This window comes from Poromitra crassiceps, assembly GCF_964638095.1.
Source record: "Poromitra crassiceps genome assembly, chromosome: 3".
In the NCBI taxonomy this organism is placed as follows: Eukaryota; Metazoa; Chordata; class Actinopteri; order Beryciformes; family Melamphaidae; genus Poromitra; species Poromitra crassiceps.
In genome coordinates this window covers 10,670,846-10,695,947 of record NC_139625.1, presented here as the reverse complement: position 1 = coordinate 10,695,947, position 25,102 = coordinate 10,670,846, and the positions used below count along the sequence as shown (strand labels likewise).

The 25,102-nt window shown below is 45.7% G+C and overlaps 2 pseudogenes across 2 annotated transcripts; both read left to right on the top strand.

Annotated features, from left to right (window-relative positions):
• The first annotated feature begins 17,835 nt into the window (after positions 1-17,835).
• Positions 17,836-22,233, top strand: LOC310772959 (S phase cyclin A-associated protein in the endoplasmic reticulum pseudogene; annotated as a pseudogene). The gene has a single exon. The product of its transcript is annotated as a S phase cyclin A-associated protein in the endoplasmic reticulum pseudogene (transcript).
• An 861-nt stretch (positions 22,234-23,094) lies between these two features.
• On the top strand, positions 23,095-24,150 carry LOC310773773 (solute carrier family 25 member 3 pseudogene; annotated as a pseudogene). Its single transcript has one exon. The product of its transcript is annotated as a solute carrier family 25 member 3 pseudogene (transcript).
• The last annotated feature ends 952 nt before the right edge of the window (positions 24,151-25,102 follow it).

The following is a 25,102-nucleotide window of genomic DNA, read 5'->3' as shown; positions in this document are numbered from 1 at the left end:
ATTTTCATTTAACCTTACTGATTATTCATAGGACTGGAGCCAAATCATTCAGATTCACCATCAGTGTAAAGTCAACCCACATGCAGAAATAGCCCACATGTGACCCAGTGGCCCATTCAGATATCAAATAATATGTGGTTTACCCTATACTTTTTCTTTAAGTTTTCCCATTTTTTTAGTGGCTTGAATTGCAGTTAGCTCATCCACCAAACCCATCAATTTTATGATCAAACTGATGAGGAAAGCAAAGTTGGGAGTCCATTATTATTGGGATAAGATGCTAATTTTAGAGCAGGACATTTACACACACACACACACACACACACACACACACACACACACACACACACACACACACACACACACACATAATAATAGTAAAGGTTTATAGCAGATTTGTCAGCTATAGCTGTAGTGTTTACAGTCACCTACTGGCTGTCTAAATAATCATGAACTGCTGTTTGTAAAGTTGACTTATCTGAATACTTACTGTACTCAAAACCTTGAGCCGATGCATTTCTATGCCCAGTAAAGCTCCCGTCGTGTTCCATCCGAAGTTGGATGAACCGCAATGTTTGCTGCTCAGTCCCTGTTAGTAAACAAAATATATAACGTTAGTGATTAGTTCTGTTAGTAAACAAAATATATAACGTTAGTGATTAGTTCTGTTAGTAAACAAAATATATAACGTTAGTGATTAGTTCTGATGAAATTTGGAAATCCTCATCATGCCATTGTAGGACAAACAACTAGCCTACGCAAAGTTCTGTCTATTAATCACCTGTGTGCTGTGTTTATACTTACATGTGAACATGTGCTGTGTTTATACTTACATGTCTATTAATCACCTGTGTGCTGTGTTTATACTTACATGTGAACTGTTCTGTCTATTAATCACCTGTGTGCTGTGTTTATACTTACATGTGAACATGTGCTGTGTTTATACTTACATGTCTATTAATCACCTGTGTGCTGTGTTTATACTTACATGTGAACATGTGCTGTGTTTATACTTACATGTCTATTAATCACCTGTGTGCTGTGTTTATACTTACATGTGAACTGTTCTGTCTATTAATCACCTGTGTGCTGTGTTTATACTTACATGTGAACATGTGCTGTGTTTATACTTACATGTCTATTAATCACCTGTGTGCTGTGTTTATACTTACATGTGAACTGTTCTATCTATTAATCACCTGTGTGCTGTGTTTATACTTACATGTGAACATGTGCTGTGTTTATACTTACATGTCTATTAATCACCTGTGTGCTGTGTTTATACTTACATGTGAACTGCTCTGTCTATTAATCACCTGTGTGCTGTGTTTATACTTACATGTGAACATGTGCTGTGTTTATACTTACATGTCTATTAATCACCTGTGTGCTGTGTTTATACTTACATGTGAACATGTGCTGTGTTTATACTTACATGTCTATTAATCACCTGTGTGCTGTGTTTATACTTACATGTGAACTGTAGCCTGTACTACGAAGCTAGTTTAATGCCTTATCCGAGTAAGTTTGAGTTTAAACCTGGTTTAGCCGTACTACAAAGCAAGTTAACTTTCAATCACCATGGCAACTGACGCTGCAAAGCTAACCTGGTCGCGACCAGGTTAACTTCAGAGGATAAGATCAAAATCCATGAGAGACCCATATAATATCGGCTCTCTGGAGTCACTCACCATTCATAAGATCGCCATATGAAAAATAGATTGCAGTCAACTGAGAATAGAACAAGCAAAACATTCGTGGCTCTGTAGGCTACATAATTAAATTAAGCCTACTTACCACTTTATGTCTTAACAGCTCAACGATGCGTGGAGAAATATGATCACTATTAATCACCGCGGCGCATATCATGAACGGACCCTCAAATGGAGTGAGGGTGATATTCTCCTACATGCCAGAAAAGCCTATAGGCCTACATATAATATAGATGGATAAATATGGGATAGCCCCAATACTAAATATGCAGGCTATTCTTGCATCTTTCAGCTGGAACTGTGTCCTGTAGGCTGTATGCCAATATATGAGCAAAAATAGGCTAGTTTTTATCAATGATAACTATGCCCGCATCGTCTCAATTCAGTTCAGCAGTTTTCTCTTTTATAGTAGGCTATTAGGCTTTATACTAGGCTATTTTATATATGAATTATTCGATCAGTGCAACCACACACATGAGTGATAGAGATCATTATTCATTGAGCATGCGTTTCTAAATCTATGGTCTAAATAGGCTTACAGATTGTGGAAATGTATAGACTGAGATTACACTTTTACATTTGTTGCTGCTGCCTGTATCAATGCAGCTGTATCAGACAGAAATCGCTGATCAAAGTAAATCAAATGACTGATGTGAATACAAGCTGCTGCTTTAGACAGCCCTTCAGCAGACTATCCAACGCGGATTTTCATTCTGACATTAAATCGCGGATACATTAAATATCCGCTAAAACTCTGATCATGCACTGCGCTCTATCATTGAACGAGGAAATGGGTGTGGAAATGGGTGTGGGCGTGGATCAACTCAGCTGTTCATAATGTGATTGGCTAGCGCACCTCTTTCGCGTGGACGCGCGCCTGTGCACGAGCGAAAAACGTGCGCGTGCACAGGCAGATCCCAGCTTCAGTTATCGACTACAAAACCAGCGTCGTAGTATCCTTAAACTAGATAGCTTTGATCCTGTTCAGTCAAACCAGATCAAAGGGACTTATCGCGGATCTGTTAAACTAGCTTCGTAGTACAGGCTCCTGTTCTGTCTATTAATCACCTGTGTGCTGTGTTTATACTTACATGTGAACTTAATCACCTGTGTGCTGTGTTTATACTTACATGTGAACTTAATCACCTGTGTGCTGTGTTTATACTTACATGTGAACATGTGCTGTGTTTATACTTACATGTCTATTAATCACCTGTGTGCTGTGTTTATACTTACATGTGAACTGTTCTGTCTATTAATCACCTGTGTGCTGTGTTTATACTTACATGTGAACTGTTCTGTCTATTAATCACCTGTGTGCTGTGTTTATACTTACATGTGAACTTAATCACCTGTGTGCTGTGTTTATACTTACATGTGAACTTCTTCTTCATTCTCTGCTATCAAATCCCAATCAGCTCGCTTTATCCAGATCTATTATACAATCAATGGGTCCAACACACACTTCACACTAAGCCCTTCACAATAAAAGTCCAACACACACTTCACACTAAGCCCTTCACAATAAAAGTCCAACACAAACTTTGTAGAAAAGGCTGGAAGGCTGGAGGAAAGGCCCTGAGACCAGGCCTGGAGGCGCCCACGAACCGGATGCGCGCCCCGGACCCAACGATGACGTCACTGCCGTGACATCATCGGCAATGATGTCAGAGTTCCCCCTGTGAGGTCATCGGTGATGTCAGACGGTCTTGATTGTGATTGTGTGATGTCAGACTTGTGAGGTCATCAATGATGTCATACCTCGAAGTGTGGGGTATAAAAGCAATGTTCTACTATGCTATGCTACCTCTCCCTGTATGTTGCTTCTGTCTTGCTTCCATCTGCCTGATATTTCAATAAAGCCTGAAAGACATCTCTGTGGTTCTGATCGATCACCCGTGGCGAGCTCTTACCTAGGATCCAGCGATACTCAACAACAACTTCCTTACAAACTTCACACAGCCCTTCACAGGTCCAACACACACAGCCCTTCAGAATAAAAGGTCCAAAACACACTTCACACACAGCCCTTCACAATAGACCACGTTTGTATTTGCAAACAACGATTATGTATTTTCGTGGGCGGAGCCGAACTGGTTGCAGAAAGTGAACCGTACTCACTGTGGGGATGGTCTGTCTAGGATCCAAATAAATGGCCAAAGAGGCAGTGCTGGACATCGTCATATACCCAGTGGGAAAGTTCAGTGTCTATGCGGAGCCGCGCACAAGCCATTTTTTTCCTTATTCCGGGAATCTCTACAGCTTGTCTTCTACTTGCAGAGAGTATTGAAGGCAAGAGTTGAATTGTGTTTTTGTGTATTCGCCTGAAAAACAGCCTCAATGGCAACAGCAAAGAACCATGACAGCCGATCAGAGGTCAGGCCAAAATGGCGGATTAGCATCCTATCAATGTACGTTTTCTGCAACCACTGACGTAACCCCGTGACGTCCACTCCAAATTGGGCTATAGAGGTCCAACACACACTTCACATAGCCCTTCACAATAAAAGTCCCACACACACTTCACACACAGCCCTTCACAATAGAGGTCCAACAAACACTTCACACAGCCCTTCACAATAAAAGTCCCACACACACTTCACACAGCCCTTCACAATAAAAGTCCAGCACATACTTCACACAGCCCTTCACAATAAAAGTCCAACACACACAGTGCTTTTGCACACCATTTTTTGTCTGAAACTGTCGTACATTTTAAAATAAATATGACCTCATGTTGTGTCACTCACATTGATTCCGAAACTTTCGTCCATCATTAAAGTTTTTGGAACAGGTTCGATTTTCTGCATTTTTCGCATCAGCCAATAGCTTTTTGTGAACTGAGACCCATCTGTGTTTTCAGATGACGAATAAAAAAACGCATACGAAAACAAACCTTTAGAGTCCAACAGACACTTCACACACACCCTCAACGCGTTGGCCAAACAATCTGAAACTGCACGTGGGCATTGAGCATTGGCACAGGCAGGGACTGACGAAGCTGCTTATGAACATTTTTGGCAAGTCTGTGCTGAGAGGTGCGCACATCCCCGGGTATGGACTAGTTCTTTTATATTATAGGCCAGGGTCTCTCTCCCTCCGTCCCTCTCTCTCTCTTCCCTCCTTCCCACCTCCATTTGGTTCATGTCTCTCCCACCCTTAGTGTTTGTGTTTACTGTAGGAGGAACCCTGGCTTTATGTTTGCAGGCTACATAACTTAGTAAACAGTCTCACCAAGCCCAGCATTCTCTGTGGGAGTAATGTTGGAACTGGTCCATTCACAGGAATTACTTTGGTACAACACACTTTTTTCTGTGAACGCAGAGTTCTAGCATTGTTAAGTCAATAACATGATACAGCCCCCATGATATTCCTGCAACAAATGAAACTTCAGTGGAGTTATCTCACCTCACCGTCAGCATTTTTTTCCTGTAAGAAAAATCAGATCTGCAGACTCAGACTGAATATGAGAACTAAACAGTTGACTGAAAAGTCAGCAGCACTAGAGGCTGCTTAGCATGCAGAGTCCCCTGGTCAAAGCATGCAAATTTGCTTAGGGAGCTGGCCTGCCAATCAAGAACTTGTCCATTTGTGATGTGTTCACTGGACTGGATCTGAACCCTCCAGGGCCCTGGCCTGAGCCATGTGGAACAGCCCTAAGTTGTGTTTGGAATGGTTCATCACTCATTCACTCACTTACTATTCGCCATGTAGTGTTTATCATATAGTGAACTACATGCATATGGGGAACGATCAAATGAGTTTTGGACATACACTACCTCACTCATCTTCTCCTTTGGTAAACACAACCACTTTGCATTGTGGTATATCGGACAAAATGTAGCGTACATTCGCTGTTCACTAGAAATTGCAGTGCATTAGTGGCCATTGTATAGTGGACTAGTAGTGAATCAAATTAACAGTTGAGAATTCGGACACTAGTAAAAAATGGCGAACACATTATATAGTCCACTATTTCTGTAATAGGGACTGAACAGGGCTATAAAGTGGAAAAAGACATGGATGGAGTGCGTGTGATGTCACACATTGGCAGTATTGGGAGGGTTACTTTTAAAATGTACTCCACTACAGAATACTGAATACATGCCCTAAAATGGATTTTGTAACATATTCCATTAGAATACTCAAGATACTGTAAGTAACCTATTCTGAATACGTTGGATTACTTTTGGAGTAGCTACTTCAAAATAGTCTTGCTGACCTCATTTTGTCTGGGTCACTCTGAATGTACTGTATGAAACCCTTGCTTAGTTAATGGCCTTGTCACACCCCATTTACACCTGGTTTTTAAATGTAACCTGTATCCGGATAAGTTATCTGGATAATGGTCGCATTAAAAAAAAAAAACAGGTGAAAATGGGGTGTAAAAAATCTGAACACATTGTGAGTTAGACTACCTCCAGATTACATGCTGATCACGATGCATTTACACCTTGCATTTGCATGCATTTTTTCTTATCCAGATAATATCAGATAACGTATCTGGGATCCAGGTCACATTTAAAAACAGGTGTAAATGGGGTGTTACTGTCTTCAGGGGAAAGGTTATGGCTGTATGTAAACACAAATGTGGTATGTTGAGGTTTTGTCCTGCAACTGATACTGTTTAAAGACATTTTTAATCCACCATAGTATAGCAGCAGGGTTGTCAGGAGGCAGGTACACTGCATGCGCACAACTCGCGTGCTTCAAAGATGAATTTGATAGCAAATAAAACAAAACAAATAAAAGTATTGACTTCAAGTATTCTCTTTTTAAAGAAAGTAACTCTCTTCAGAATACCACCCATTTAAATTGTAATAATGGAATAGAGTTACTCATATTTTGTATTTTAAATACTGTATTCTGAATACGTGTAGGCCTATTCTGTTACTTCCCAACCCTGCCCATTGGTTTGTGGACTCCCGTTTTGAAGCCTGTAGTTTGGTGTTTTTGCCGCGGCCATCTTGGTTCTTGCGGCGCTCGCGCGGGACGGCGTGAGACCAGGCGGTTTCCCACAGAGCTGCAGCTCCACCTGCTATTGCTCCGCAAGCTGCGCGATCACTGGACAAACGACCTATAGTGTCAGTCACGCCTAAAACAGTCTTTTTTTAAATCGCCTATTATTTTACTCAGTGGTGTATATAAAGTACTCGAAATCCATACTTGAGTAAAAGTAGGCTATAGATACTTTACCAGAAAATGACTTGGGTAAAAGTCAAAGTCACCCATTAAAATATTACTTGAGTAAAAGTCTTAAAAGTAGCTAATATTTTCTGTAGCCTACTTAAGTATCAAAAGTATTTTTCAATATTAAATGTACTTAAAAGTATTGAAAGTAAAAGTACAAGTAAATCCTGTTGATAAAAAAGAAAGCGGTCTGGATTTTCAGAAGTTTTAGCTTTATTGTGAGTTTGCTTACATATTTATCTTATAGTCTGCCATTTGAACTGACTGCAGCTTTTGGCTATTGGCTTCTGGCTATCATGGCGATGAGATATCTCCATCAAGGGCAAATATATAATAATCATCATCATCATAATCACCATAGATCATGGACATCTCCTCCATATAGCTAATATGCCTGGATATTGTCACGGTCAAATAAACAGTTAATCAATGTAATCACTCTATAGAAATTGAAACTGACGTTACCTTTCTGAAACACATGACATTATTTGGTCTGTGACAAAATAGCGACAGTTACACCAGACTAGCAACGGAAATACCACGATTTACTTTCAGAATAAAATGCGTCTCACCTTTGGAGAAGCAAATACATCATTTCAACGAATGAAACGGAAAATCAAAATACTTGTTCTGATGTTAAGATTACATTATGGCATTAAACTGTGGCTGTGAAGCATTACTCAAGATTAATATTAAGTATAAGTATTTTATTTTGAAATCCGTAAGCGGAAGACCTATACTTTTACGTTCTGGCTGCGTGGATGCTTGACAAATTTGAAGCTTACCCCAAGAGATGCTTGTTTTCTTGTTTTCTGGTGGCATATTCCCTCATTTTGGTTCCATTGGACACAATGTAAAGACAATTTAAAGTAATTACCCGTCGGATTCCAGCCTGTGGGAACTTGTAACATGGATGAAAAGACTTGGGAAGCGCGGACGGTAAGCAATTGGCAAACGCAACTTGCAACACAGAAGCACTGATTCGCTAGCCAGGCTACTGATTCGCCACAACACCAGCTGTTTGTTTATGTTATAGTAACAGTAACGAAGATGCTTTTGGGAAATGTATCGGAGTAAAAGCATAGATTTTATTACGAAAATGTAGTGGAGTAAAAGTGAGAGTTGAAAGAAAAATAAATACTCAAGTAAAGTAGGCCTACAGATACTCAAAAAAATACTTAAGTACAGTAACAAAGTATTTGTACTTTGTTACTTTACACCACTGATTTTACTCTAAACTCTAAAAACCATGAAAGGTGAAATAAGCTATGGAGACCAATACCATGCTGTGACATCTGGCATTTTATGAATGGGGATTGACTCCCTTTTGCAGCCACCCTCAAGTGACCATTCGACAGAGATGGGGAAAGTAACACATTATGGGGAAAGTACACACATTCTTTACAGTAGAAGTACAGTTACTTGTGTCAAAAAAAAGACTAGTAAAAGTAGAAGTACTGATTCAACTTGTTTACTCAAGTTAAAGGGATACACCAACATTTTGGGAGATACGCATATTTGCCTTATTCCCGATAGTAAAACTACAATGTACAGTAGATGCCTTTCTTTCCCCTGTGTGTTTCACCCCTAGTCAGTTTAATGGTAGTAAACGGTACATGAGCCTGCCCCCGTTCAGTCGCCAAAAATACACATTCCAACAGCGCCAGAAACACTCACATGTACAGTACATGTGACTCGTGTACTCACCACGCATTGAAATAATAATCAAAAGATACGGGAAACTCATTTTTTAAGTAGATCCATAGCCAGACTAAAGTGCCAAGTTACTTCCACGTTTGACGGAGATGTATGCGCTGTGTGCAGTCATCAACACTTCCTAGTATGCATTTCTGATCCTGCTATTGTGTTGTATATTAATGACATGATGAAATCAGCCCGTTCTAGTCCTTTGTTTTTATATGCTGACGACATACTAGTGACACACAAAGATAAGGACAAAACTAGGACATAGGCTACTAGTTACTAGGGAAACTACAGAGATGGCTGTCAGACAATTGGCTACTAGTACCTGGTCTATTTTGTTTGGTTCAACGCCTATAGGCTCAACAAGGAAACAGCACTGGATAGTAAGATTGAAGGGGAATCTATTACACCAAAGTAATCCGTTAACTATCTGGGCTGCTTGCTGCAAGAGGGGGAGCGTTCATGGCTTTAACGATTTTGGGTAAGGTTATCTCTCCAGAATGAGATACCTTGTCAGGAGTGCACGATTACTGGACAGGGGATCCCTAAGATTATCGGCATCCTCCTCCTTAGTCCAGTGTCACTTGGACTACACTGTCAGTTTGTGGTATTGGGGCCTTAACAAGGCCTTAAAGCAGAAACTTTAGCAATAAACAGAGTAGCAATAAACTGGTGAGATTGGTATTAGGGCTGAGTTACAGGAGTCATGTATGGGCAGGTCCCAGTTCTCTCAGCTTAAGTGGCTCCCGGTTGAGGATAGAATAATGCGCCTAAACCAACTCAATATATATAGGATTTTAAAGGGCAGAGTCCCCAGCTAGTTTGACAACTATTTTAAGAAGACAGAATGAGTCCATAACTATAGATGTGTTGTGCTAACATTAGGCTAATAGGCTAACAGGCCTGCAGGCCAGTCAATCGGTTTAAAGTTACAGTTCCAACAACAATATTATGAACATAAACCCTGTCAGTCGAAAATTATTTGACCACATCCCATGACTGTGGGGCGAAGGAAAACAACACGGGTATGTGAGCAGCCTGGTCGGAGCTATCTCACTACTAAGATTACTTAACAGCTATATTATTTATCCCCCCGATTTTCTATCCTATTTTTATCCCCCGTTAGTGCTCATTTTAATTTATTTATCCTGGTTGCTGCAACATAGCACGTGGGAGGATCACGCCATTCCAACGAGTTCCCCTCCCTCCGAACAGGCGCCCCTAACAACCAGAGGAGGCACCACATCAGCGACCAGGATATTGCATGTTTTGGTGAAGGGGTTCCTGAAGGAAACCCCCAGGGGGCACGGGGAGAACATGCAAACTCCACACAGAAACGTCCTTTTGACGACCCCACCCGGGCGGCGGGCACTCGAGGACATGCGGACGGGCACGCACTCCTTCAGCGCCCACAGCGTCCCAGGTGGGAATCGAACCCAGGACCTTCTAGCTGTGAGGTGACAGCGCTTACCACTGCACCACCATGCCCCCAACAGCTATAATGTTTACCTTGAATTATAGTGAGGCTGGTTAACAGCAGTTATCAGGCTTGAGGCTCGAAGTGGACAACAACAATGGCGGGCAGCTGTCAGGTGTAGTGAGTCGGAGCAGGACCCATTTAACTGAAACAGTGACTCCAAAACCAGTGGGTGACGTCACGCTACATCTGTCCACATTTATTATACAGTCTATTATGATATAGATAGACCATCCTTCATCAGCTGTGTGGAAATGAGTCATGACAAACCAAGAAAGTAAATTCAATTGTCGTTTGATTGGAATAGGTATCACAATAGGGCTTCTTAGAAAATGTGGAATAGATTAAGTCATTCAGTACATGAACAGTGCACACACTTCCATTTTTATTTTTTACAAAAGTACCATACAGAAGGTTCAGCATAAGTCGTGACTCCTGAACAAAGTTGCACTGCAAACTACACCCGTGGCCATACATTTGAATAACAAGGCAAAAATAAATGTTCCCTGAGAGCAAAATATTCATGGCTAACAAAGTCAAGTCAAGTCAAGTCAAGTCAAGAGTTCATTTATTTATAGCACTATTCCACAAGCATGTCTTGATCTTGAAGGACTTTACTTTACACAGTGTGTCTAGATAGATCTAAACACAATCAATAAACAAAATTGAAATTGAACAAGTTATATAATAAAAAGACAATAAACAAGCCAAGACCCAATAAAAAACCTTAGGAGGAAAGCTTGGAGGCAAATGCACAGGGATCCCCCAGGCAAGAAGGCACCTCTGCCCCCCCCCCCCCCCACCACACACACACACACACAGTGGCCTTCACAACCATCCCGATCGATCACATGACCTCACATTCTGTTTCATTTCGATCAGTCTGGCCTGTCACTCTCCAGCGATTTCCAGAAATTATCATGTAACCCGGCCAATTGGGGGCCTGCGTCGTAGGTTGACAACGTAACCGGACCAATCAGAGATGCTGCTATGAAAGCAGTAATGGCCTCTGCAGAGATACAAGTGATAATGTTAATGTCGTTAGTAGAGTAAACACAGCCATAAGTGCAGTTATTGCAGAAATAGACTCAATAACAACAATTAAACAAGAACAATAGTGCACCAGCAACAGAAGAACAGTGAAAATGTATTACTATTTTCCACCGAGAAACTCTCTCGGTGGAAAATAGTAATACATTTTCACTGTTCTTCTGTGGGAAGGGGGGTTGGATTAGATTTGTCTACGCTGATTGGCTGAAAGAGTTGTCTGTCAAGGCAAGTACTCCCGCCCACTGAAGTTACTGAAAGTCAGACTGATACGTAGAGCGAAACACAAAGTGGGGTCATGTTATCAGCGTGGTTTTTCCAGGCTACTTCGCAACAGATCTGTATCTAAAATGGAATTGAATTGAATGCAATATATCTCAAACTCAAAACATATTTATTTTTGGTTTCCAGCGGCTTTAAGGACCTGAGAACATGCACTGGTCCACAACAGTAGCTACACAATGTTAATAATGGGGTTCAGAGTAACTCATAATTGAATACAGGAACTGCCCCAGGTTTCATCATTAAACTGGCTGATAAGTCCAAAACAGTCATTCCGGATGAACATAAAAACATATATGACGCCAGCAGACAATTCAATAGTATGAAATATTACAAAGGCATACTGTATAACTTAGATATTCAGTCACAAGACAAATCAATAAAAGATACTTAGTACTGATAGTTCATAGAGAAAAATACATCACATTTGGCCTGAATAATCCACATCCACCTAAATTTCAAAGACCTAACATAGATGATTTCCTTTGAAGTTCCTGCTGGGAGGCCACTATAGTTTCAGATTGCAACAGTGTATCCTATATTTCCCAATGCACCATCTCTAACACCCCAGTTACCTTAAAGAAACATACGGTAGGACTGAAAAGATTGGGTCCATAGTGCCATAGTGGGGCTTTTCATAAGCCGAGGCTTCTCACCATCACCATTGACAGTCAACATACAAATATATAGGCCGACCAGCAGTGTTGGGAGTAACTCATTACAAAAGTAACATATTACATGACATAAATATTACTTTTAGCAGGAACTCAGTAATATAACTTATTACCAAAAGGATTTCAGTAATATTATACCAGTTACTTTGTCAAGTAAGTAACACAAGTTAATTTTTTTTTTTTTTTTAAGCACAAATAAAGATATAATCATTTCTTAATGAAATTATGTGTTTTTATGCAAATAACCACTATAGGTGACAATAACAAAGGAAAAGGATAACATTTAGAATTTTGGACGGTTTACACTGACTTCAAGACGGTTTAAATTATTTTTCAGGATGGTTCCGTGGCGGCAATATCATTCTGCTACTGCAGTTATTTTGGTGAAAGCAATGCAAAACTAGTGGAATAAGTCATGAGTACACTACACAAACAGTAATATTGTAAAGTAACTTTCTACTTTCAAATGAAAGTAACTAGTAATATGTAGTATATTACATTTTGAAAGTAACTTGCCCAACACTGCCTACCAGTTACAGTAGTGCAGGCAGTGAGCTCTATCATTCCGAAATGCCTATGGGCCGATATGGTCTCTCTGCTTATGCGAGAGTTCAGTCCTCCTGAGCCTTGTTATGCCGAAACTATTGATGATCAACGGAGGCTTAGACACAAATTCCAGAAGATAGCGACACTCTTCAGTGATACAACTATTCCCTCAAAGAGAGTGAAATCTGAAGTCTGGAAGTACTTTGGTTATGTATGCTGTATGCAAAAAGTGTCTAGGTTTCGAGGTTGTGGTTTCAAGCTTCAGTCACTCACACTAACCTAAAAATATGGACAGCTATCCCATTGATTTTGGGCTCCTGCTTTGAGTTGAAATGGTTCTTTCTTCAGGATGTTGGCTTTGAAAATATCCAGCCTCAGTATTGAACCCACAACCTCTTAGGTTCCATGCAACCCTGCAATCTTCAAAGGATCATTTCCAGTCCTCTGGAAAGGGTCTGAAAAGAGTTGGATGCAGCCATGAATGAATGCGTATGTGGGACAGCCAGTGTTGTGAGCAGCAGTGGGAGGGGCTGACTGACTGGAGTGAAAAGAGACGCTTTGCTGAAGCCGGTAACCAGTCAAAACTAGCACGCTTGTATTGGTGACTACCTTGAAGGCTGCATCGGACTGAGATCAGATGAAAGATCCGGAGCGTGAGGACAGCTGAGGAGCCTTTTTTTTTTTTTTTTTTTTACCTTTGTACGGTGTCACCGGTACACCGGAGTTGTCACGTGTTTATTAACCGGTGGGAAAATCTCCACACGTGGCATCCCTAAATGTCGTCAGTGATGTCACTTGAGCAATTGTGATGTCATCGGTGATATTATCATCAGTAAGTAATGTCATCAGTGATGACGTCATCAGCAATGTCCCTCGAGCAGTGATTCATCGGTGGTGATGTAATAATCATGATTAGAGATTGCAGTGAAGCCAAACAACTCTGGGCTTTAAAAAAATGTTTCATTATGTTTCTCAGTAAAGATCCTTTGAATTGAGAGAGAGAGAGAGGACTTCCAACTCAGAAATTCTTTCAAATCTAGTATACCTCTAAAGTATATACTGTAGTGTGAAAGCACACATACTCATAGTATGAGGTGGTACGTTAGGATGGTAATAATCTCTCAAGACAGTAAGTAGGCGGTTTTGAACAGGCGGCCACCTATGATAGACTTGGCTGTCAGACCTGACCACCAGGGCAATAATCTATGACCATGCCAGGTCCCTGCCGTCCGCAGATGCAATCAGAAACTCATCCACAATCAAGCACGCGCCATCTCTTCTGCCTCTTCTCTCACTCCTCTCATCTCTCTCTCCCTCTTCTCGAAGTTCTCCCAGCTCTGCTTTTCCTGTTCCTGTTTGCCATTGGTCTCCTGATCTCCTGCGCTCATGCCTCCTTTGAGCTGAGGACCGGCTGCAGGGAGGAGAGGGGCAGGTGGAGGAGATGCGGCTTCCTCAGTTTCTTGGTCCTCGTTCTTTGTTGAACCTTCAGTGGCCGGGAGCCAGACATGACCAATGGAGCGAGGTTCTTCGTGATGATAAAGACACTGCAGCCTCTGGCAGCCGGTCTGCTGCTTCTCCCAATAGCAGGGAATCTCCTTCCTGTTTCTCTCCCTTTGTCTGCGTGCTGTCTTGTGGACTGGCCACTCTGCCACTGTGGAGCCACTGAGGGGCGCTGCCTTGATTTTCACCCCAGCTGCAGGCGTCACGTTCCTATCATACCTCCCAACGGAAAATGTCTTCTTCATGCAGGGCTTCTTAGCACTGTCCGTTTCAGTGCCGTGTAGCTTCCCGTTTTCAGGTGCCAGTTGAGCCAGAATCCGTTCTGCCTTCTCCCTGCGGATTTCCTCCAAGGTCTTCACTCTGAACACTTGGCTGTGCGGGCTTATGCTCTTAGGTGGGGCTTTCTCCTCCGCCTGCTTGGGCTTCTTTTTATGGCCGGGGTTCTCCAAGCTCTGCTTCTCCTCCCACCTTTCCTGTTTGCCATTGGTCTCCTGATCTCCTGCGCTCATTGCTCCTTTGAGCTGAGGACCGGCTGCAGGGAGGAGAGGGGCAGGTGGAGGAGATGCTGCCTCCTCAGTTTCTTGGTCCTCGTTCTTTCTTGAACCTTCAGTGGCCGGGAGCCAGACATGACCAATGGAGCGAGGTTCTTCGTGATGATAAAGACACTGCAGCCTCTGGCAGCCGGTCTGCTGCTTCTCCCAATAGCAGGGAATCGCATTCCTGTTCTTCTCCCTCTGTCTGCGTGCTGTCTTGTGGACTGGCCACTCTGCCACTGTGGAGCCACTGAGGGGCGCTGCCTTCCTTTTCACTCCAGCTGCAGGCTTCACGTTCCAATCGCCCCTCGCGACGGAAACTGTCTTCATCCAGGGCTTCTTAGCACTGGGTGTTTTAGTGCCATGGCGCTTCCCATCTTCAGGGGCCAGTTTAGCCTCATCCATGTCCATGACCTGCTGCAGGTCCTGCAGCAGGTCGTCCATGGCCCCTGCACCCCTGTAGTCCACCTCCAGATAGTCATCAATGAACTCTTCCATCAGCTCATCCAAGTAGGACTCCTTGGCTGCAGTAGTAGTGGCAGTTGGTTCGGTTTGAATGGGACTCTGCTGGAAAGCATGGAGTGCGTGGAGCTCCTCTCTCAGGGGGCTGGAGCTGGAGCCTGGGCCCAGCAGAGCAGTGGAGCTTCTGGAGACAGCAGGGCTCAGCCAGGCCTCTGCACCAGAAGATGTGGACACCTCCCTCTGTCTGCATGCTGTCTTGTGCAGTGGGCCCTCTGATGCCTCAGTGCCATGGCTTTTCCTGTTTTCAGGAGCCAGCTTAGCCTCATCCATGTCCAGCTGCTGCAGCAGGTCATCCTCTGCCCCTGCTGTCCTGTAGTGCACCTCCAGATAGTTGTCAATGAACTCTTCCATCAGCTCATCCAAGTTGTATTATCCCTCGTGTAGTCCAAGATGGGAGTCCAAATGGCTCTATATATATGGAACACTGTTCACATTCTGACATCATCAGTGATGTCATAAATCACTGTGATGTCACCAGTGATGTCACTTGAGCAATTGTGATGTCACCAATAAACACAACAAAGAAGAAGAGTAGGCTAATGTTCATTACGTTACATTTCATTTGCCATGTGGATTATGTGACAAGTTCATCCTATGGTTTTGACTTTTATTTCTGTGATCTAATACAAGAGGTACTGTACAAGTTTGTGTATTATTTTCCATACAGTGACGAACTAGCCTGGCATCGCCAAACCAATTCACATTGCACTGCATTGCATTTGCAAATGAGCTAGCTGTAGCTAGCATCAGGTTCTCAGGCTAACAAAAGCCCAAACCATAGGATAACGGGTCACACAGTAAAGAAATAGTCCACTTCAGTATTTGGGTACGCTTGTGTTCACACTCAAGTGCACAGTTCAGGGGCAACGTTCATAATGATCAAACAATCCAGACCTGGGGTCAGTTTGGGGACAAGTTTGCACAGAAACGGTCCTGGCTCCCCAGTGTGAAACCACCCTTATTAAAGCTGGGACCACCATGACTGGTCACAGCTTAAAAAATTGCAATACTCTGGCGGACCACCAGCCAGAGCCCTGCGGATGGTCCGCGGACCATTTGGGAATCACTGTCATAGAGGGCCCTATCTTCCCCCTGCCCTTAGGTGCTAAACTGGCGTTAAACGCAAAAAAACACGCTTTGCGCCTAACTCGGGAAGATAGCATCATGTTTTTAGGCCCCAAAATGCGCTTTACGCCAAAGAGGCATGGCGCAGTGCCAGAATAGGCCAGAATGGGCGTTTCGGCCTTAAACACTATCTTCCCCACTGGCGTTAATTTAGCACTTAGCGCTTTTCAAAACCAGGCCTTATTCAGTACGCCGACTCCCCTACCAAAGCCCCACACACAGACAGACACACATGTGAAATCTCCCAGCATGCATTGAGGCTAATACATTTGGACAAGAAATAGCAACCAAATCAGCCTAAGTAGGCTAAGTGGTAGATAGAAATCATATTTATGTTAACACAACATGCAATTCTAGAACATTTCAATATTGGACAAAATAAAACATAAAAATCAAAAAACAACCCTATGTGAAACATACTGTATGTAATCCAGGTGGCATATATATCCATCGCAAATACAACAGTGACAACCGTAATACGGTTGTACTGTGATGTCCGCTCCAACAAGACTTAGCTTACTTGACACGTACCTTTTCAATAAAAACACATTTATGCCATGACTATACATAATGTAGGCTATATTTATGTGCATCATTTAGCTAGGTGCTGTGATGTGCAGGAGCAGCAGGTAGCCTACACGTTATAAAACTACTTGCCCTGAATGAGCCAAGTGGGGGTGCTTGTTCACTATTGTGAAAGTTATGTGTTTACAACATAAAGATCATGGAATTGGATGGTATCAGGAATGTCACGATAGTTAACGTTCTATATTGTAGGCTACAGGGAGACCGCATCAGCCCTGCTGAACAGATCTGTATTTGCCTGGCTGTAGGTTGAATTGTTTTATTCAGGATCTGTGATGTGCTGAGATATCCAAATTGGCATGAAGAGATGACAGCATGCAGCCAAAACCTGGACATGGATCGAGTGGATTGGAGCTTCGAATGGAAGAATGTCATTGTGTAACTGCAGTTCACCAATGACCACAGTTGTGAATAATTATACGCCTAAAAGGCGTGGTTAAATGGTTAAGGCCGGGTTTAGCGCAGAGGGGAAAATAGGGACTGCGCCTGACCACGCCCACTAATAGCACTGCGCCTGGCGTTAAACGCTATTTTAAGGCCAGGGGGAAGATAGGGCCCAGAGACTCTTGCTCACAGCCCAGCCAATCAAGCCTGAACATGCAACAACAAAGCTTGAGCCACTTCCAGATCACAAGAAGACGCCATTTTGTCCTGCCGCACATGCGGAAGACCGCAGAAGAGGCACAGGCGTGTGAAGCAAGCAGCAGGCGAAGCGCATTAATTGGTCACATGAATTCTTTGGTCACACACACCCCAAGAAAAGTGCATCGTCTCCAGCCCCTACCCTAGAATGAGCGCGCGTCTGCAAAGTATCACTTATGCATAGAATTGGTGATGTCATCAGTGATGATGTAATCACTGATGTCACTTGAGCAATTACACAATCTTACCACTATAATAGGGTGACGTTTACTACTAAAACAGGGCATGCTCTCGTGATGTCAACAGTGAGTGATGTCATTATTAGCCCAGGTGGGGACGGTAGGGAGAGGTCTGGCAGCAATAGCTCAGGCTCCTCGCACGGAGGTAAAAGCAGGAATACATCCACAACTGCTTTGAAGGCGTCCTTCCAGCGCTCCAACAGTCATGACAAGGTGCGGAAGATAGTGGCCGAGGAGGGCCGCGCTGCTCGAAACCTCATCGCCTGGAGTGTACCTCTGGAGAGCAATGAGGAAGCAAAGTCCAAAAGCAAGACCAGCGGCAATCCAAGGGCTCAGAATATCAACTCTGGAGTACACAGGAATAAGAAACAGAATGCAGGTATGGAATGCAAGGGTACAGCTGCTGCACTGTTGGACAAGGGGGCAGACAAGAGCCCTAACATCACCAAAGCCAGACAGCCCCGCAAGGTGGAATTGCGAGCACGCTACTGGGCCTTCCTTTTCGACAACCTGCGCCGGGCTATGGACGAGATCTACGTCACATGCGAATCTGATCAGAGCGTTGTAGAATGCAAGGAGGTGTTGATGATGTTGGACAACTATGTACGGGATTTCAAAGCTCTCATAGACTGGATCCAGCTCCAGGAGAAGTTTGAGAACACCGATGTCCAGAACAGGCCCACCTCTTTAGCCTGGGAGGTGCGTAAGATGTCTCCGGTACGTCATGCGATGCCCAGCCCCTCGGCTGACAGAATTGTTCCATCTCCAAACACACGTCGCTCCCTCAACTTTGGTGGTCCTCCGCCTATACTGGCCGCAGCTCAGCTCTCCCACAAAGGCCCCAGCTGGGCCGACCGGGTGAAATGCACTCAGTCCATCCCCGTCTCCAGTCAGCCTCCTGCCTCCCCAGTAGAAAAAATGCATAAGAAGGATGCCGAGGGCTGGGAGACTGTCCAGCGAGGACATTCTTCCAAGCCTCGCTCTGCCACCAATGTTGCCAAGATCAGTCCCGTCTTGGGTCATGTCACCCCAAAACCAGACAACACTAACCAGCTACAGCTACTGCCACAAGAAGAGCGGCAATTCTGTCCTCAGTGTCCCCAGCATAAGGAGAAGGTCCAGAAGAGCTCTGAACAGCCAGTTCCTGTGGAGCATGGCCCCCTGGTGCAGGCTGGAGATTCAAAGAATGGGCATATGATGGAGCCCCCAGCAGAGCATGTGCAAGATTCAGAGCAGTGTGTCGACGCACCATGGGAAGACGCGCCTCCCCACATATCAGCTCTCACGCCTTCCCAAGGCCCAGAGTCCACCTCATCTTCCGCTCCAGTCCCACTCACAGCCATTTCCCTGCCAGTCGCAGTCCCTGCTGTAGCTCGCTCCACATCCACAGACCTCCCCCAGATGGACGGACTTGGTGCGCTGCTGACCTTGGAGGACAATGGGGCTGTGGGGGCCGCCTCGCAGCGCATGGCCACATCTCCGGGACAGGCTGAGACTCCCATGGCAGCAGTGAAACTGGAGAGTGTGCTGGACCCCAAAGAGCTTTCTACTCCCCAGTCAATGGCAGAGGTCCTTGCCAGGAAAGAGGAGTTGGCCGACCGTCTGGAGAAGGCCAATGAGGAGGCCATCGCCAGCGCTATCGCGGAGGAGGAGCAGCTGACCAGGGAGATTCAGGCTGAGAACAACGAGCTGGAGAAAGACAATGAGAGTGACTTCTCCACTCGCATTGGCAATGGAGGTTGTGGTCTCAATATTGATTGGAGTGATATGCTGGCAGATTATGATGCTCGTGAGCCATGGCGTCAGAGTACGTCGTGGGGGGACATGGTGGAAGAGGAACCTTCACGACCTCCTGGACATGGTATCCACATGCACGAGAAACTGTCCTTACCATCACGCAAAAGAACCATCGCAGAGTCCAAGAAGAAACACGAGGAGAAGCAGCTGAAGGCCCAGCAGCTGAGGGAGAAGCTCAGAGAGGAAAAGATGCACAAACTGCAGAAGCTTTTGGAGAGGGTGAAGGAGATAAGCAAATGGAAGGAGGAGTTGTTGGATCAGCGTCGGCGGATGATGGAGGAGAAGCTGTTGCATGCAGAGTTCAAGCGGGAGCTGCAGCTCCAAGCTATCGTGAAGAAGGCGCAGGTGGAGGAGGCCAAGGTGAATGAAATAGCGTTCATCAATACACTGGGAGCCCAGAACAAGCGGCACAATGTCCTGGCCAAGTTGAATGAGTATGAGCAACGCCTTAACGAGCTGCAGGAGGAGAGACAGAGGAGACAGGAGGAGAAGCAGGGCAGAGACGAAGCAGTACAGGAGCGCAAGCGGGCCCTCGAAGCGGAGCGGCAGGCGAGGGTTGAGGAGCTTCTGGTGCGGAGGAAAGAGCAGGAGGCTCGTATCGAACAGCAGAGTCAGGAAAAAGAGAGGGCTAGAGAAGATGCAGCGCGAGAGAGGGCCAGAGACCGGGAGGAGCGCCTGGCTGCTCTGAGTGCTGCTCAACAGGAGGCTATGGAGGAACTGCAGAAGAAAATTCAAACAAAGCACGATGAAAGCAGCCGTAGGCATATGGAGCAGATCGAGCAGAGGAAGGAGAAGGCTGCTGAACTCAGCAGCGTTCGACATGCCAACACAGACTATGCCCCCAAACTGACACCGTATGAGCGCAAGAAACAGTGCTCTCTATGCAACGTTGTGATCACCTCGGAGGTGCACCTGTTCAGCCACACTAAAGGCAAGAGGCACCAACAGGCCGTGCGAGACAGCAGCAGCATCCAGGGACGGGAGCTCTCCGATGAGGAAGTGGAGCATCTTTCCTTGAAGAAATACATTGTGGATATTGTGACAGACAGCTCTGTGTCTCTCGAGAGCGTGAAAGAGGGAGAGGAGAGGCAGAAGGTGCGGAAGAAGGCAAAGAAGCTCCGTGCAAGGATGAACTCCAGGGCAAAGGAATATGAGACGTCAATGGAGGCAAAGATACAGGTCCCCGACTCCCCATACAAGGCTAAGCTGCAGCGCCTGGTGAAGGACCTGTTGAAGCAGCTGCAGGGCCAAGAGAGCGGCCAGGGGGCCAGCAACAAGGTGTCTTCTGGTCTGGACAGAACCTTGGGAGAGATATCCCGCATTCTGGAGAAACGGAACAACGCAGATCAAGTGGCCTTCCGAGTAGGAGGCGGCCTATCTGCGCTCGAACAAATTCTGCAGGTCGTCACCGCAGCCTCCACAGCCACTACTGCTGTGGTTCCACACATTCCGCTCAAGTCCCTCTGTGCTGCTCTAAACACCTACTACCTGGCGTGTTCCCGCTGCCCCGTCAACTGCTCCTATGTGCTGTTCAGCAACAAGATAGCCCTCCTCATGGACCTGCTGCTACATCAACTCACACTGTATGTGCCAAATGAGGAAAAGTCCATGTTCGGGCGCAGCGTGAACAAAAAGATGTTTGAGGGTTTGACCACAGGCCTGCTGCAGACCAGTGCCACCGTCCTGGGGTTCCTCTGGCCCCATGTCTCTGAGTGCGGACAAAGTGAAAAGAGCTCAGAGTCCTTCAACACCCGTGCACACGACCTAATCAGCTATGTAGTGAACATGAGTCTGATTGAAAAGCTGTACGGGTGCTTCCTGTCGATCCAAGGTCCCGTAGATGAATGTCCCAATATGTCTGCCTTCCTCCAGCAAGCACTGGCTCTGCTGCAGGGTATGTGCAAGCTGTGCGTCGCTGTGACCGGACACCCTCCCAGTATATTTGACAACAAGCGCCAGGACCCAACTGGATTGACGGCCCTGCTGCAGTCCACAGACCTGGTGGGAGTGGTGCACACGCTGTATTGTATCCTAATGCACAATTCCTTGGCAGAGTCTGCTGCCCAAAGTCCTCCGGAACCCTACATCCCTGGGGTCATCATGCAGGTGGCTCTGCGAGGCATTCGCTTCCTCAACAGCTTTGCCCTGCTTGACCTTTCCGCCTTCCAGTCGGTTCTAGGAACCGAGGGCCTGTCTCTGGCTTTCCGCCACATCGTCAGCTCTTTACTCTGCTACTGTACGCAGCGTTCCTCTGACGAGCTGCTGCTGCACGAAGTCATCATCTGCGTGGGCTACTTCACCGTGAACCACCCTGACAACCAGCTGATAGTGCAGTCTGGGCGGCAGCCCAACGTGCTGCAGAAACTTTGTCAGCTGCCCTTCCAGTACTTCAGCCACCCGCGCCTCATCCGAGTGCTCTTCCCCTCTCTCATCTCGGCCTGCTATAACAACCGCCAGAACAAGGTCATCCTGCAGCAGGAGATGAGCTGTGTGCTGCTAGCCACATTCATTCAGGACTGTGCCTCAATTGACAAAGATCCAGACAATAAAACAAAGCAAGCTGCTTCCCAGCCGCTGGATTACTGCGAGTTGTCGAACCGCTTTCCAAGAGATCACTGGGACTATGCGCTGCAGTTTTTCCTCAAGAAACAGGAGTAATGGTACCAACCATGACATGTTAGTTAGCTAAACGTAGACACAATTTTGGTGAGGGAAAGACTGGCCTGGCCATTTTCTAAATCCCTAAGTCCCTTGACCTCTCACCTCAAGATATTTGAATGAGAGTACCCACAAATCTCTCCTTTTCAGAAATGCTAATCCCATGCAGTTTTTGGCAAAAACCATGTCGTTTTGCATGCAGTATAAATAAATGAATTATTTCCACCTACTCTATTTGAATATTTCTGCATGCTGGGGTCCCTAAACATGTCTTGGAATTGCATGCATTGGGTATGACTGGAAAGCCAATTTAAGACTTGTGGATTCAATGAGCCGAATTCTTTTAATGTAGCATAATGTTAGTCCCCGTAGTAGCAATTTTATTGTAGTGAGACCATTTTTTGAAACTTCACTGTATAATGTCCTAATGTGACCTCTAGGATAAGCACAGCCTCATGGAACTTTAAAACCACAAACTAGCTGTGGCATTCAGCAGATAAATAAATTATAAAAATGAAGCAATAAGTAAGAGTAAGAGCCATGGGATATTGCCATTATGCCATGGCTATTGTCCAATCAGCGAGTGGTGGGTGTGGCCAGTGGTGATTGATGATGTCATATCCACTGATGATGTTGTAGGAATTGTCACGTCACTTAAGCAATTGTGATGTCATCAGTGATTTATGACAGACACTGATGATCTCATAGACAGTGTGACATAATCAGTGATGTCATAACTCCTTCCATACAGAGGTAGGAAGACGCAGGAAGTAGGACCGGTGGGACCTGAGCCGTCGGTTGCAGCACGTTGGAGGCCCCATCTTAAGACACTCCCAGCTCCGCTCTGACAGGCAGGACATCATGTACCCAACCGCTCTGACGCAGCTGTCCCGGGCCAACCCGTTCAGCGGCCCGCTTTTCTCCGTTGAGAAAGTGGAGGAACCCAAACGCAGCCTAGAGGGACAGAGTCACCGCAGACTGGCTGCTGCCTCCGCCGCCGCCGCCGATGTCAGCTGCGAGTTTGGCTCATCAAAGTATTATGCCCTGTGTGGTTTTGGGGGTATCCTGAGCTGCGGCATCACACACACGGCAGTCGTACCCCTCGACCTTGTCAAGTGCCGTCTGCAGGTGGACCCAGAGAAGTACAAGAGCATTCGCAACGGCTTTGCGGTCACATTGAGGGAAGATGGTTTCAGAGGCCTGGCCAAGGGCTGGGCTCCCACTTCCATCGGCTACTCCATGCAGGGGCTCTGCAAGTTTGGCTTCTACGAGGTTTTCAAGATCGTCTACAGTGACATGCTGGGAGAGGAGAACGCCTACCTCTGGAGGACATCGTTGTACCTGGCTGCCTCGGCCAGCGCAGAGTTCTTCGCCGACATTGCCTTGGCTCCCATGGAGGCTTGCAAAGTGCGTATCCAGACCCGGCCAGGCTACGCCAACACCCTCAGACAGTGTGCCCCCAAGATGTTCGCAGAGGAGGGGCTCTGGGCATTCTACAAGGGCGTGGCGCCCCTGTGGATGAGGCAGATCCCCTACACCATGATGAAGTTCGCCTGCTTTGAGCGGACCGTCGAGATGCTGTACGAGTACGCGGTGCCCAAGCCTCGCGGTGAGTGCAGCCAGTCCGAGCAGCTGGTGGTCACCTTCGTGGCCGGTTACATCGCTGGTGTGTTCTGTGCCATCGTGTCCCACCCCGCTGACTCTGTGGTGTCTGTGCTGAACAAGGAGAGTGGCAGCACCGCCGTGCAGGTGCTCAAGAAGCTGGGCCCCAGAGGTGTGTGGAAGGGCCTGGTTGCCCGTATCATCATGGTCGGTACCCTGACCGCCCTGCAGTGGTTCATCTACGACTCCGTCAAGGTCTACTTCCGTCTGCCCCGCCCCCCTCCCCCCAAGATGCCCGAGTCCCTGAAGAAGTAGCTGGGCTTGACAAGAGTAACCACGCCCCTCTGCCCCTGTACCCATCCACCTGGGAACCTCCCACCCCCCCACACATCCACCAGGGGGCACCCCACCCCCTCACTGAGCAGCTTCAGTCTCCAATCAACACAGCGGAACCCCTCTGACTTCTGCAGTGCACTTCACACAGATTCTTTCTATATTTATGTTCAAACTTCTGTGGCTCTGTACCAAGCGCATGCAGGGCTGCTACTCCATGTATATTTAAAAGAAACGAAAAGGCAAGAAAGGAGAGAAGAGGGGTTGTCGCTCTTGGCTTGCCAAGGGTCAGGCAGAACATATCCTATGTAGAAGCAATCTGTTTTTTAATCAAATCCTGTCATTAGTTATTATTATATGGAAAGAAACTATATCCCTGGAAAAAAGTAGGAGTGAGTGATCTCCTCAGTGATGATGTTACACACCATTCTTCTTCTGTGGTGTCTCTAGTTGCCTCTAGTCTCAACGTCAGACCCATGAGAGTGCTTACGCTGATACACTACGTTACTGTAGCATGCTGCAGAGCTCTCTCTGTGTCTGGGACACTTTCCCTCAGCTGGCTGGTTATGGGAAGGGAACCGTTCGCTTGGCCAGTAATTGGCCAGTGGTGGATTCAGTCCTCCCCAGTAACGTCTTAAAAACGGGAGGCGCAGCCCATTTTTCGAACCGCTCTCTCATCGGTGCTACGACCTGTCACTCATTCAATTTCAACCCGCCTTCAAAAACCAGCAGTGGCTATGAAGTGGCACAGACTTATGTACAGTGTTGGGCAAGTTACTTGCAAAATGTAATATACTACATATTACTAGTTACTTTCATTTGAAAGTAATAAGTTACTTTACAATATTACTGTCTGTGTAGAGTAACTCGTTACTTATTACACTACTTTTGCATTACTTTCACCAAAACAACAGCAGCGGCAGAATGACATCGC